This window comes from Lissotriton helveticus, chromosome 5_1, assembly GCF_964261635.1.
Source record: "Lissotriton helveticus chromosome 5_1, aLisHel1.1, whole genome shotgun sequence".
Taxonomy (NCBI): Eukaryota; Metazoa; Chordata; class Amphibia; order Caudata; family Salamandridae; genus Lissotriton; species Lissotriton helveticus.
In genome coordinates, this window is record NC_136065.1 from 1382628664 (window position 1) to 1382642445 (window position 13782).

The following is a 13782-nucleotide window of genomic DNA, read 5'->3' on the forward strand; positions in this document are numbered from 1 at the left end:
GCCAAGGCCTGTTGAGTCCAATCCCGGATCCGACACCGCCGACAGCAAGAGCCTGCGTGGGCCAGCTCGTGCCTCCATCCTGGTCGTCGAAGACGCCTCCTGGTCCACGTGGCTGCATAGTCAAGCGTCCACTCTTCACCTGATCGCGAGGACGACATCTGGTTCCTTCCTGGTTCCACTCCAGTCACTGGCTAGTGACTGTGAGCATTGTCCCCTCTGCTTTCAGGTCTCCTTCTTCAACAATCCACCCTTGGATTGCACCGGACATCTTCCTCCTGGTTGCCTGCAGCATCTTTTCTTTCAGGCTCCATTGACTTCAACGCGAGAACCCGATGCACTTTGACACCTATGCACCCGCGGCCCGTGGGTGAAGTAACAAGAGCATTTCAGTGCTCAAGGGTAGTTTAACTGTCCTAGTGTCCAGTTCCACAGTCGTTTTAGTCCTACCTAGTCAGGATTGTCCGTACTCACTTTTAACTTGAACTGTACTGTCCATAGACGTTGTTACACATCTCGCGTGTGAGTTCACACTCTGCACACGCGTTCCGTGGGCCTCCTATTACTTACCTGAAGTTAGTATAGCGTGGTCCCATCGATCCTACAGCCTCTGGACAGCTCCATTCCTCTTATCGACTTTCACATTCCACTTACTTAGTATATGGTTTGTCGTGCCCCTAGGGCACCATTGTAATTTTGTGCAACTTGTAGTGTTTTTCGTAAGAGATTGTCATGTGCTTAGCCCTCTGACCTCATAAAGAGTTCAGAGGTGTTGTTATTAATAAATATACTGGTTATTTTCACAACAACCTGTGTGGTGTCCTTTCACTTGGTATTCAAGGGGTTATATTGTGGTAAAACACCTGACTTCACATGCCAAAAGAGTTTAGCCTAAGACTGCTTTGTCCATGCTACCATTAGGATAGCTGGTCTATAAGGTTGACTTACAAACAATCACCATAAGGGTTGTTTGGACTGATACAAGGTGATCACTAGAACTAGTGAGCATCATATATCAGGCCAACTTCTCACACTAACTAAGTCAGAACTGGAACCAGCACTGTTACAGGAGCTCATGTCGGAGAATAATGCAACAAACCCGTCTCTGAAAAATCAAGAGATAGAGATAGAGAAAAAGCCCCAAGTGAATGTTTCTTCTCTGTATCAGAAGGTGGCGAATGTTCGGAGGACGACAGTTCCGAACAAGAAGGGAGTAATTTGGATACAGAAAGCGAACCAGAAAATGAGCTTAAGGCACTTATATCAGAGGCGAAACCGCCTGCCGGGTTTAAAGCGCAGGAGCTCAGTTGGGATCACTCTTCAGCCACTCCACTAATTGGGAGCCCACACGGGGAAGCTGCACAGATGTCTCTCCTAGAGGTGATACACAAGGAGATCCTCGCACACAGAGAAGAGACACGACAGGACAGCCGTAAGGCACAGGCTGCTGTTAGAAAGATGCAGGTACAAAGATCGGGTGGTCCGAGTTGAGTAGGTATTTTTGACAATTATTTTATACTGGTATATAATTGAATCTTACACACCACAATTATTTTTCCATACATATGTTTAGCGCAATGAAGGTGAAGTATGCAGTATTCAAAAAATAAATTGTATTTATTCTATATACAGGTGCAGTCGTTTTACTTATTGCTGCATACCATTATTTATAAGTCATCTGCATGTCATTATTGTAATTTGTACAATCATTACACAAATGGTGCTCTCAAGGAGGATGGGAAAGGGAAGTGAAAGGTGTGTGCGGGACGTGGTAAAGGTGGTGTGACAGTATTGCATCACATTCAAATAATAACGCCTTTATAGTTAAGGTACTGACAGTGTTCCCAAAATACATCACACATAGGTAGGAGTGAATCGTTCATTTATTCCTATGGCGTGTAGGGTTCGGCGTAGTCAACGTTTTGACCCCGAGTATGTGAAAGGGTTATTCTTCCCTCATGTTGGGATCTTCATCAGGACAAGGCGGAGAGCCTAGAAGACAGGACATTGCCTCATTTTAGTTATCTATTGTGGTGGAGTGGCGCTTTAAATGTAGACTAACTAAGGAGTTACCTACATGGTGAAAGGCGGACGGCGAGTCTCACGTCGCGTCTAGGGCTTGGGTGTGCTCCTGTTTGTTTCGAGATCTGAAATACATTATAAAAGAGGATGGAGGGGGAGTAGGAACGGGAATGCTAAACATTTCATTGGTCAACATGGAAGTGGAGAAACCTGTGTGCATCCACTTACTGTAATCCGGCGTCTTTTAGTATAGTGAGGGGTATCTTCATGTAGTGGGCTTCAATATGTGCTGCACATCTTTCAGGGGGGGATCATGAAACAGAAATGAGGGTTACATTTCTGTTCACCGAGTGATCAGCATTATAGATAGGTTCACTATGAAGGTTGAAATAATTATTCTGGAACCTATGGCTCGATTAGTTGAAGAATATACATATCCATTAAAAGTACCTATTGCAGCCGCAATGTGGTTATGTAATCGAATGAAATGGCACGCATGGTGTGCAACATCCTCTACTATATACAAGTTGTGCTAATAACCTTTTAGCTTAGAGAATCGATTTAGAGCCGGTCGAATGGGAACTATCGCATACCTTCTATCTTGCGAGACTGCAGCGGTCAGCACACATCGGCTTCACCGTGATTGTGGCTGCTCGCGGTGCAGCCGCTAGCTGCTAATGTCAAAAGGGGCTCGGCTCTAGTAGCCAATCAGCAGCCTCCTGGAGGAAGTGCCGTGACGCCGAACTCGTTTCTACGGGGGACCGTCTGCAAAGATGTCTTGTGAATGACTTTAGGTTCGTCAAAGGGCCGATGGATCGTAACTTGGAAATCTGCCACGTGGGCGGACATTAGCGTCTTGCTCGGAACATGGAGAGCAAACATTAAGCATTATTACTGTAATGGGGGAACAAACATCTTTTCAATAAAATCTATTCAATATGTCAAACATGCGAGTGCATAACTGTAATACATTAGATATCTACAGTATCGAGGGCCTATGTAGTTCACTGACATCACGTTCTAGACCGATTTTAAACACATTATTTATGCTCATCACATAAGATTATCCTAAGAAGCGTATGTCTTATGTCGGTAGTTGTATGACAATGAATCTACACATGAACGATAACTTTAACAATGATGGAATATCAACAGTATTGCATAATTGACCGGCTTTTGAAAATGATATTAACATCATCTTATAGGCACAACAGTGTCCACTGGGTAGTTAAGTGGTTTTATTCAGGAAGAAAAATAATGCCTTTGAGTTAAAATAGAGTGCTACTGTGGATATCTTACTGAGTAGATTATCAGTGTGCTCAAAGGACCGGATTTCCAGTTATTCCGGATCTAGTCCCGCCATTTGCACAAAGTTAGCGTCCAGTTCATTCAGGCCTTTATGTATCGTGTTGAATTTGTGCATCCATTTGCACTCTCTGATGTTAAGGACGTTATTGAGATTGCCCCCTCGTGGTCCCAAGGTGATCTTTTCGAGTACAATCCATTTCATGGAGTCTGGAGTGTGAGTCATTTCCATGTAATGTTCCACCAGAGGCGCCCCTATTGTCTGACATCGAATTCTGCTACAATGTTGGAAGATCCGGTTTTTGATCTTTTGCTTTGTTTGTCCTATATACATAAGGTCACATGGGCAGATGATAGCATATATAACTCTGCTTGAGTTGCAGTTAGTGAAGGATGTGAAGTCTACCGTTAGCTTGTTGCTAGTGATTTGTTTTGTCTCCCAACATGTCGGGCAGGCTTTGCATGTTGTGCACTGGAAATGGCCTACCACTGCTGGTAAATTCCAAAGTCCTTGTATGGTTGGTGCCTGCGGTGTGTCCAGCAAGGAACGAACGACGTGGTCGCTTATGCTTCTGACCTTTTTGAAGTCATGCATCGTTGGTTCTGGGCTTTCTATGATGTCTGCTACCAAGCCCCAGTGTTTGTTTATTACTCTCTTTATTTCATTGCTTTTGTTGCAATATGTAGTGACACAAATCATTCTTTCTTGAGATAGCTGGCGTTCTTTAGGTGTCAATAAGGTGCTCCTGTCCTGGAACCAGGCTCTTTTTCGAGACCTTTTTACCAGTCTTTTAGGATATCCTCTTTCAATCAGGCGAAGGATTAGATCATCCGATTTTTTAAAATAATCCTCCTTTAGAGAGCAATTTCTCCTGATGCGAAGAAATTGCCCGAAGGGCAGGTTGTCCCGAAGTCCTCTAGTGTGGTGACTCGTATATCTCAGCAAGGTGTTCCTTTCTGCCGGTTTTGTGTAGAGGGTGGTGTATAGTTTGCCTTCGTTTTCTTTAATGCTGATATCGAGGAAGTCAATTGAATCTTTGCTCTTATGCATTGTGAATTTTATGTCATCTGACTGGTTGTTGAGCAATTCAAAGAAATCCTGCAACTCAACATCATCGCCGTTCGAGATCATGAGGACATCGTCTATGTACCTGACCCATGTAGAGATTTTCGTCTGGTGCGGATTATGGTGGGATAAGATACAGTGTTGTTCATATTCAGACATGAACAGGATGGCCAAGTCCGGGGCGAAGGCTGCGCCCATAGCCACTCCTTTGCTCCTCTGGATATAGAACTTGTTTTGGAAGAAGAAGAAGTTCCTCGTCATAGCGACTTCTAGTAGGTCAATGATGAACTCTGTGGGGACCCCAGCTGGTTGTTCCCTCTTTTGTAGAGCTCTTCTCATCGATTCCAAAGCAGGTCTTTGCGGTATGCTGGTGTAAAGAGAGACAATGACCATCGTAACCAAAATCTGACTCTCTTTATTAAAGTTTGCCTGGTCGACCAAATTAATTACTTGCATTGTGTCCCTGAGGTATGTAGGTGTAATTTCAGCCAGGGGTTTAAGGAACGCATCCACATATTTACATAGTGGTTCGAGGAGGGACCCACATCCGGATATGATTGGTCGGCCCGGAGGCTTTGCAGGGTTTTTATGTACTTTAGGTAGTACGTATATCGTAGGCACTCTAGGTTGTTCCACATTCAAATATTCAAATTCCTTTTTGGAAAGGAAACCCATTTCCAGTGCTTTTTTGGTGATAGTTACGATCTCCTTTCTGATCTCCTTTGTAGGGTCCAGTGCTACGGGCCTGTAACTAACTCCATCCGTGAGTTGGGAAAGGATCTCAGCCTTATAGTCTTCAACATCCATCATCACGATAGAGCCCCCTTTGTCAGCCGGTTTGATCACGATTGACTTGTTGTTCTTTAGAGTGTCCAACGCTTTTCTTTCTCCCGTTGTGATATTGTGCTTCACATATGATCGTTTTTTCATATCTTCAGGACATCTCGCATTACTACACTCTCATAGGTTACAATCCTACGTGATACTGATGCCAATCTTGGCATGAATGTAGATGGGGGCCGTAGGTTCGTGAAGGCTGTGGCAGCGGTATTTGGTCGATTCTTAAAGAAGTTCCTTAGGCGTAATTTGCGGAAAAATCGGGTTAGTTCGGCCTGGATATTGAATCTGTTGACCTGTGATGTAGGTACAAATGATAGTCCTTTGGAGAGCACACTGGTTTCATCACTTGTGGGTGTGTATCTCGATAGATTAATGATAGGACTTGTGATCATTACAGTTGTGGTGGTGTCTCTAGGGAGCCCCCCTGTTACCATCTGTAGGTCTTCCTCCTGGTGCTCCTCTCGCCGTGGTCCTCTGGTTGGAAATGCACCTGTTTGGTATTCTGACCCTGTTGTCTTCCTCCATCCCACGTCTGTTGGTTCTGGCCCCTGGTTGGGCGATTGCTCCAAGACCCTCCTCTGCCCCTGCCTCTTGGCGGCTTCCATTGGGTATCTCCTAAAAAAGGCGTTTGCGGACCACTCATGTGTCCCTGTGGGGGCTGGTACCATTGGTCTTGTGGTTGGTAGCAGACATCATAGAAAGCCCAGAACCACCGATGCATGCCTTCAAAAAGGCCAGAAGCATAAGAGACCACGTCGTTCGTTCCTTGCTGGACACACCGCAGGCACAAACCATACAAGGACTTTGGAATTTACCAGCAGTGGTAGGCCATTTCCGGTGCACAACATGCAAAGCCTGCCCGACATGTTGGGAGACAAAACAAATCACTAGCAACAACCTAACGGTAGACTTGACATCCTTCACTAACTGCAACTCAAGCGGAGTTATATATGCTATCATCTGCCCATGTGACCTTATGTATATAGGACAAACAAAGCAAAAGATCAAAAAACGGATCTTCCAACATTGTAGCAGAATTCGATGTCAGACAATAGGGGCGCCTCTGGTGGAACATTACATGGAAATGACTCACACTCCAGACTCCATGAAATGGATTGTACTCGAAAAGATCACCTTGGGACCACGAGGGGGCAATCTCAATAACGTCCTTAACATCAGAGAGTGCAAATGGATGCACAAATTCAACACGATACATAAAGGCCTGAATGAACTGGACGCTAACTTTATGCAAATGGCGGGACTAGATCCGGAATAACTGGAAATCCGGTCCTTTGAGCACACTGATAATATACTCAGTAAGATCTCCACAGTAGCACTCTATTTTAACTCAAAGGCATTATTTTTCTTCCTGAATAAAACCACTTAACTACCCAGTGGACACTGTTGTGCTTATAAGATGAGTGTTAATATAATGTTCAAAAGCCGGTCAAGTATGCAATACTGTTGATATTCCATCATTGTTAAAGTTATCGTTCATGTGTAGATTCATTGTCATACAACTACCGACATAAGACATACGCTTCTTAGGATAATCTTATGTGATGAGCATAAATAATGTGTTTAAAATCGGTCTAGAACGTGATGTCAGTGAACTACATAGGCTCTCGATACTGTAGATATCTAATGTATTACAGTTATGCACTCACATGTTTGACATATTGAATAGATTTTATTGAAAAGATGTTTGTTCCCCCATTACAGTAATAATGCTTGATGTTTGCACTCCATGTTCCGAGCAAGACGCTAATGTCCGCCCACGTGGCAGATTTCCAAGTTACGATCCATCGGCCCTTTGACGAACCTAAAGTCATTCACAAGACATCTTTGCAGACGGTCCCCCGTAGAAACGAGTTCGGCGTCACGGCACTTCCTCCAGGAGGCTGCTGATTGGCTACTAGAGCCGAGCCCCTTTTGACATTAGCAGCTAGCGGCTGCACCGCGAGCAGCCACAATCACGGTGAAGCCAATGTGTGCTGACCGCTGCAGTCTCGCAAGATAGAAGGTATGCGATAGTTCCCATTCGACCGGCTCTAAATCGATTCTCTAAGCTAAAAGGTTCTTAGCACAACTTGTATATAGTAGTGGATGTTGCACACCATGCGTGCCATTTCATTCGATTACATAACCACATTGCGGCTGCAATGGGCACTTTTAATGGATATGTATATTCTTCAACTAATCGAGCCATAGGTTCCAGAATAATTATTTTAACCTTCATAGTGAACCTATCTATAATGCTGATCACTCGGTGAACAGAAATGTAACCCTCATTTCTGTTTCATGATCCCCCCAGAAAGATGTGCAGCACATATTGAAGCCCACTACATGAAGATACCCCTCACTATACTAAAAGACGCCGGATTACAGTAAGTGGATGCACACAGGTTTCTCCACTTCCATGTTGACCAATGAAATGTTTAGCATTCCCGTTCCTACTCCCCCTCCATCCTCTTTTATAATGTATTTCAGATCTCGAAACAAACAGGAGCACACCCAAGCCCTAGACGCGATGTGAGACTCGCCGTCCGCCTTTCACCATGTAGGTAACTCCTTAGTTAGTCTACATTTAAAGCGCCACTCCACCACAATAGATAACTAAAATGAGGCAATGTCCTGTCTTCTAGGCTCTCCGCCTTGTCCTGATGAAGACCCCAACATGAGGGAAGAATAACCCTTTCACATACTCGGGGTCGAAACGTAGACTACGCCGAACCCTACACGCCATAGGAATAAATGAACGATTCACTCTTACCTATATGTGATGTATTTTGGGAACACTGTCAGTACCTTAACTGTAAAGGCGTTATTATTTGAATGTGATGCAATACTGTCACACCACCTTTACCACGTCCCGCACACACCTTTCACTTCCCTTTCCCATCCTCACTGAGAGCACCATTTGTGTAATGATTGTACAAATTACATTAATGACATGCTGATGACTTATAAATAATGGTATGCAGCAATAAGTAAAACGACTGCACCTGTATATGGAACAAATACAATTTATTTTTTGAATACTGCATACTTCACCTTCATTGCGCTAAACATATGTATGGAAAAATAATTGTGGTGTGTAAGATTCAATTATATACCAGTATAAAATAATTGTCAAAAATACCTACTCAACTCGGACCACCCGATCTTTGTACTTGCTTACTGACCCAGGTCCATGAGTTACGAGGGCATACCCCTTTACAACTCATACTGTTAGAAAGATGCAGGGCGCTGTGAGGAAACTGTCCAAAGTATGTGTCAACTTGGGAGATCGAGTATCTAATCTCGAGGAGAGAATAGTCTCAACCGAGACGGAGACAGCGGCTGCTACCAGTAAGGTAGACGCCCAAAGTGCACAAATAACAGACATCCAATGGAAGTTGGAGGACCTGGAGAACCGGCAGAGGCGAAACAACCTTCGGATTTTGGGGGTGCAGGAGGGGGCAGAAGGGTCAGACGTGAGGGCATTTGTCATCAAACTCTTTGGGCAAGCATTCGCAGATCTGCAAGGCTGGAACTGGGCAGATGAAATCCAGCGGGCTCACCGCACTCCGTTTAGGCCTGGCAGGAACTCAAAGGAGGGGGATAAGCCAAGAGCGATATTAATATTCTTGGGTAACTTTGTGCTGAGACAAGCGATATCGGAAAGAGCAAGACCAGACTCAAGAAGGGTCGTGGAAGGGATATCGTTTTTTGTCAGACCCGACTTCTGCCATATAACAGTGGAGAGGCGGTGGAGGTTGAGACAGCTGATAAAACCTTTCCAAGTCAAAAAGATGCAGGCTTATTTGATCAACCCGGCACAACTGAAAATAATCAATGCCGGCAGAACTTTGTATTTCTCTTCGGAAATCAAAGCCAAAGAATGTTTAGATTCTCAGGGGGCCTGATTCTGTCCAAATGAAATCTCTGATCAACGACATGTCTAGTGGCATATTGATAAGCTGATAACACGAATATTTGTTCAGTATTTCAAATTATGGGTGCAGGGTGTGTGGCGTACTTGTGGTATTTTAGGTATTCAATGGTAGTTTATTCATATTCAGGGTGTGGATTATATGTACGTTTTTGTTTAAGTTTCACCCCCACTGCTTCAATTGCTTTTCATCACGTGTACAGACCAGGTCTGAGCGCCTCACTTGAGTGGGTGTGTGGGTGGGGGTGGGGGGTCGGGTGGGGAGGGAAGGCTTGGGGGGATGGGGGGTCGAGGGGTGGGAAGGGGGGAGGGGTAGGAGGGGGAATGAGGAAAAAGTAAAAAATTAGATGTTTTGGTGTAACGAGGTTTTTAATTTCAGTCAGAGGATTTCACCGACAACAACTGATAAGCCATGGATGTTTTTCTTCTTCTATCAGGGATACTCAATTCAAGATTATGCCACACATAAAAATTTGTACCATCAATATTGGTGGGTTAAATGATTGGAGAAAGCGCCAGAGATTGGGTCATTTTGCTAGATATAATAACCTTGATATTTTGTGTTTGCAAGAGACCCACCTTCCATGGGATAAAAGAAATTTACTAAACATAAGGGGATATGAGTTACTGGCCTGCTCTTCGCAAACCTCGCCGGTCAGGGGGGTCGCCATTCTTGCTAAACCAACTTTAGGTGGGGTCAAGAGATCTAAGGTCGATAGCTCAGGGAGATGGGTAATAGTAGAGTTGACTCTTGGATATACAATGTGCATAGTGTACATGTCAAATCACGACGATCCGGAAGTGTTTGATATATTAGAGGGAGAGCGCGCAGATTGGCAAACACCGATTATAATGTGCGGTGACCTGAATATCTCGGTTGACTGGAATAGATTGGGTAGCTATTCAGGGTATAAACCAAGAGTGTTTCGGGCTTTGACCTCACTCATGCGATTGCATGGGTTGAAGGATGTTTGGAATGCTAAGGAACCTATCGACCCAGGCACATATTTTTCTTTCCCACATCAGAAATATTCCAAGCTGGACTACTTCCTGCTCTCTTCAGAGAAGCTTGGCAAAGTCAATATCACGAAGCTACCCAAATCCATCTCAGACCATAACCCTTTGATCTTAATTTGTGATGTAGATAATGTCGAGAGGAGACAAACAAACTGGTCCTTTGAGAGAAAGCTTCTCTCGGATGACAGGTTTGTGGGACATCTTAGGCAATGGGCAAAGGAGTTTTGTGAGATAAATCGATATAGCACATCCCGTAATGGAGTTTGGGAAGCCTTCAAGGCTTCTCTGAGGGGTGAGACAATAAGCTGCTCAGCTAGATTGAGGAAGGAGGATAAGAGGAGGGTTGCGACTTTGATCGGGGAGTTAGGAATAGCAGAAGAACAGCATATTAAGGAGATAGGGCAGGGGGCTGATGGTCAGGCAAGCTTAAATAGAATGGCTATCATCAAAGCAGATCTCCAGGGAGTAGTAACACAGAAGGAGACTAGAGAGTATCAGTCCTCTAGGGCAAAGCGCTATGAGACGGGGGCACAGGCAGGAAGGGTATTGGCACTCCGGATCAGGCAGGAGAGATCCAAAAACTCAATTTCTAGTATACAAGAAGATGGTATCGAACATACGGAGCCAAAGGACATACTAAGAGTCTTCCAAACTTTCTACCAAAAACTGTATGATGAAGAGGGTGGGACATTTGCTCAAAGCCCAGAATTTGAAGATGACGGTCCAGTACTAGATGATTGTAGTAGGGAGATGTTGGAACGTGACCTGACTCTGTCCGAGGTAAAGATGGCGCTGCGGGAATTAGCAGCTGGTAAGGCTGCGGGTCCCGACGGGATTCCCCTCGAAGTATACAAATGCTTAGAGGAGGAAATTGCCCCAATTCTTCTGGATCTATTTAATGGCATAGTATGTACAGGCCTAATGCCAGACTCCTGGAAGGAGACAAATATTGTCATATTCCATAAAAAGGGCAAACCCAAAACCAATCCAGGCTCATATCGCCCTATATCGCTTATTAATGTGGACACAAAACTGTATTCCAAGGTCTGGGCGAAGAGATTGGGGGGGGGGGGTCATCGGCCGTCTTGTCTCCCCGTGGCAGCACGGGTTTGTGCCAGGTCGAGGCACCACGGACCACACAAGACGCGCTATAGCTTTATTTGATGTCCATGCTGCCACGGGTGGAGAAATGGCCATGATCCTCCTCGATGCGGAGAAAGCATTCGACCGCGTGGTTTGGGAATATCTGTGCGGCATTCTAGTTGGAAGAGGCTTCGGGAATAAGAGTATGAGGGCTATCAAGGCGATGTACAGCGACCCGGTTGCGATGGTCACGGTCATGGGCCAAAGATCGGATGAAATAATAATCGGAAGGGGTACTCGGCAAGGATGCCCCTGCTCCCCGATCTTGTTCTCACTGTATATCGATCCTCTCATACAGAAAATTTTAGCCTCCAAACAGATTGCCCCAGTGATACTCAATGGCCATACCACCAAACTGCTGGCTTATGCCGACGACCTGGCAATTATAACAACGGACCCCCAGCAAGCCGTGGTTAATTTATGTCAATTGGCTAAGGATTTTGGTGGACGGTCAGGTTATCGCCTGAATGAGGAAAAAACACAGATAATTTGTACGAGTAACATCACTAAGCTGGATCAAAGATATGTGGAGTCTGCGCTGTATCTGGGAGTACGGGTGAATGCAAATGTAAATATGATTACCGCAGATAACTATCTACCCCTGATAGACTCAATTGAAAAGGAGCTGAAAAGGATCGACGTTTTACATCTATAATTGATTGGTAGGGTAAACGTACTGAAAATGACTATGTTTCCCAAGCTCCTCTACCTGTTCCGTGCTATTCCTTTGTTATTGGAAGAGGGGATGATCAGGAAAATAGAAATAGTATTCACTCGCTTCATCTGGCAGTATGGGAAAACTAGACGATCGATTGCCCGTATGTCTTTACCACTGTTGAGGGGTGGCTTGGGGATGCCTAATCTCAGGTTGTATCACTGGACGTGCCATTTGGTACAAATTAATATACTGTTTCAATATGATCCTGAAGAATTAGAACCCCAGCCTGGCAATTATGTACTCCCCTCCATTTTTGAGCTCTTAGTAGGAAGGAAGGCTGTGGGGTTACTAATGTGTGAAGTTGACCGCAGGTACTACAAGAGAGCTAGATACAAGACTCTGATAGGGGTATGGGGGACCTGGAAATCTGTAATGAAATTTTTGAGCATCCCAAAAATTAATGACAATATCGACCTCTGGAATTCTAATATCTTTTCCCACTTAGGTCAAAACAGAAATAGTCGACTCTGGAGGGAGTTAGGTGTCAGGTGCTTGGGGGATGTTATGGTAGGCAATGATATCCTTGGTTTCAATATACTGCAGCAGAAATTTGGTATCCCTGCGAGTCAGTGGCTATTGTATGGACAAATCGCTCAAACACTTCGCTCAATTAGGCCTAAGATTTCTCTTTCGTTGGGCAATCCAACAGCTGACTATCTGAGAAAGGGGGGTAGGAAAATCAGAATAGTGTATAACTACCTACAACAAGAGCTTGAGGATGATATGGAAAAAATGGAAACCACCCTGGTTCAGAAAATTGGTGATCCAGATGTGGATCTAGATTTGGCCTGAGTTCTGAATAAAAAGCTCTTTCGGTCCACAAACCTGAGGGCTCAGCACTATAAGACCCTTTTTAATTTGTATTTGACTCCCTCTAAACTGTTTGCTTGGGGCGTAAGAGATAATGACAGGTGCCCTAGGTGTAATATGAGTCCAGCAGATTTACTCCATATGTTTTTATCACTGCCCGAATCTGACCCTGATCATTAGGGAGATACAGATATTTTTGGAGGGGTTGCTAGAACAAAACATCGTTCTATCCCCTACTGTGGTTTTATTAGGTACTGACGGCAAGTTGAAAGCAGAAGGTGGGTCTGAAGCCCTTGTCTTTATATCAGTATCTGTCTTGTGCATATTAATTTCCGCTTGCTGGAAGGATAACACAGCACCCACATTCCAGCAGTGGTTAACCAGGCTTTTAGGAATGCACAATATTGAGGAGTGCCTGTATGATTTTAAGGGAAAGAAAACACGTGAAATGGGTAGAAACATCTGTGCCCCCGTCAGGAAATGCAGGGAATCTAGACGCTGAAAATACAAGGGGAAGCGTGTACGTTGTTAAGCCGCCCTCATGTTTCTTTTATCTATTTATTGTTTGATCTTTCTCAATATGAAATTTTTTAACATCATCTGTTTCTTTGTACTCGCTATTTATTGTTGTTAATGTATTTATTCTGACTGTGTAATGATCTGATATATATGCTGATCCTTGTTTTATACCTCAATTCATCGAAACATCTCAATAAAGAAATAAAAAAAATAAAAAAGAGAGAATTAGTTGGACTGTCGCTAAAAACACCGGTGCCTAATCTTGGCAAAGAAAGGAGGATTCAGACGCTGTAATATTAGATTAGGCAGGGGAATAAGATGGGGAAAAGAAAGACTACAGCAAATCATTCTTTGAAACCTCCTAGTAAGCCTAAAATGCAAATTTGACTTTTCTTAATTATCTTACAGGGG

The 13782-nt window shown here is 44.2% G+C and overlaps 1 protein-coding gene across 1 annotated transcript in view; it reads right to left on the reverse strand.

Annotated features, from left to right (window-relative positions):
• SLC26A8 (solute carrier family 26 member 8) overlaps nt 1-13782 on the reverse strand; it is a 3758415-nt gene that overhangs the window by 1093592 nt on the left and 2651041 nt on the right. The window lies entirely within an intron of this gene.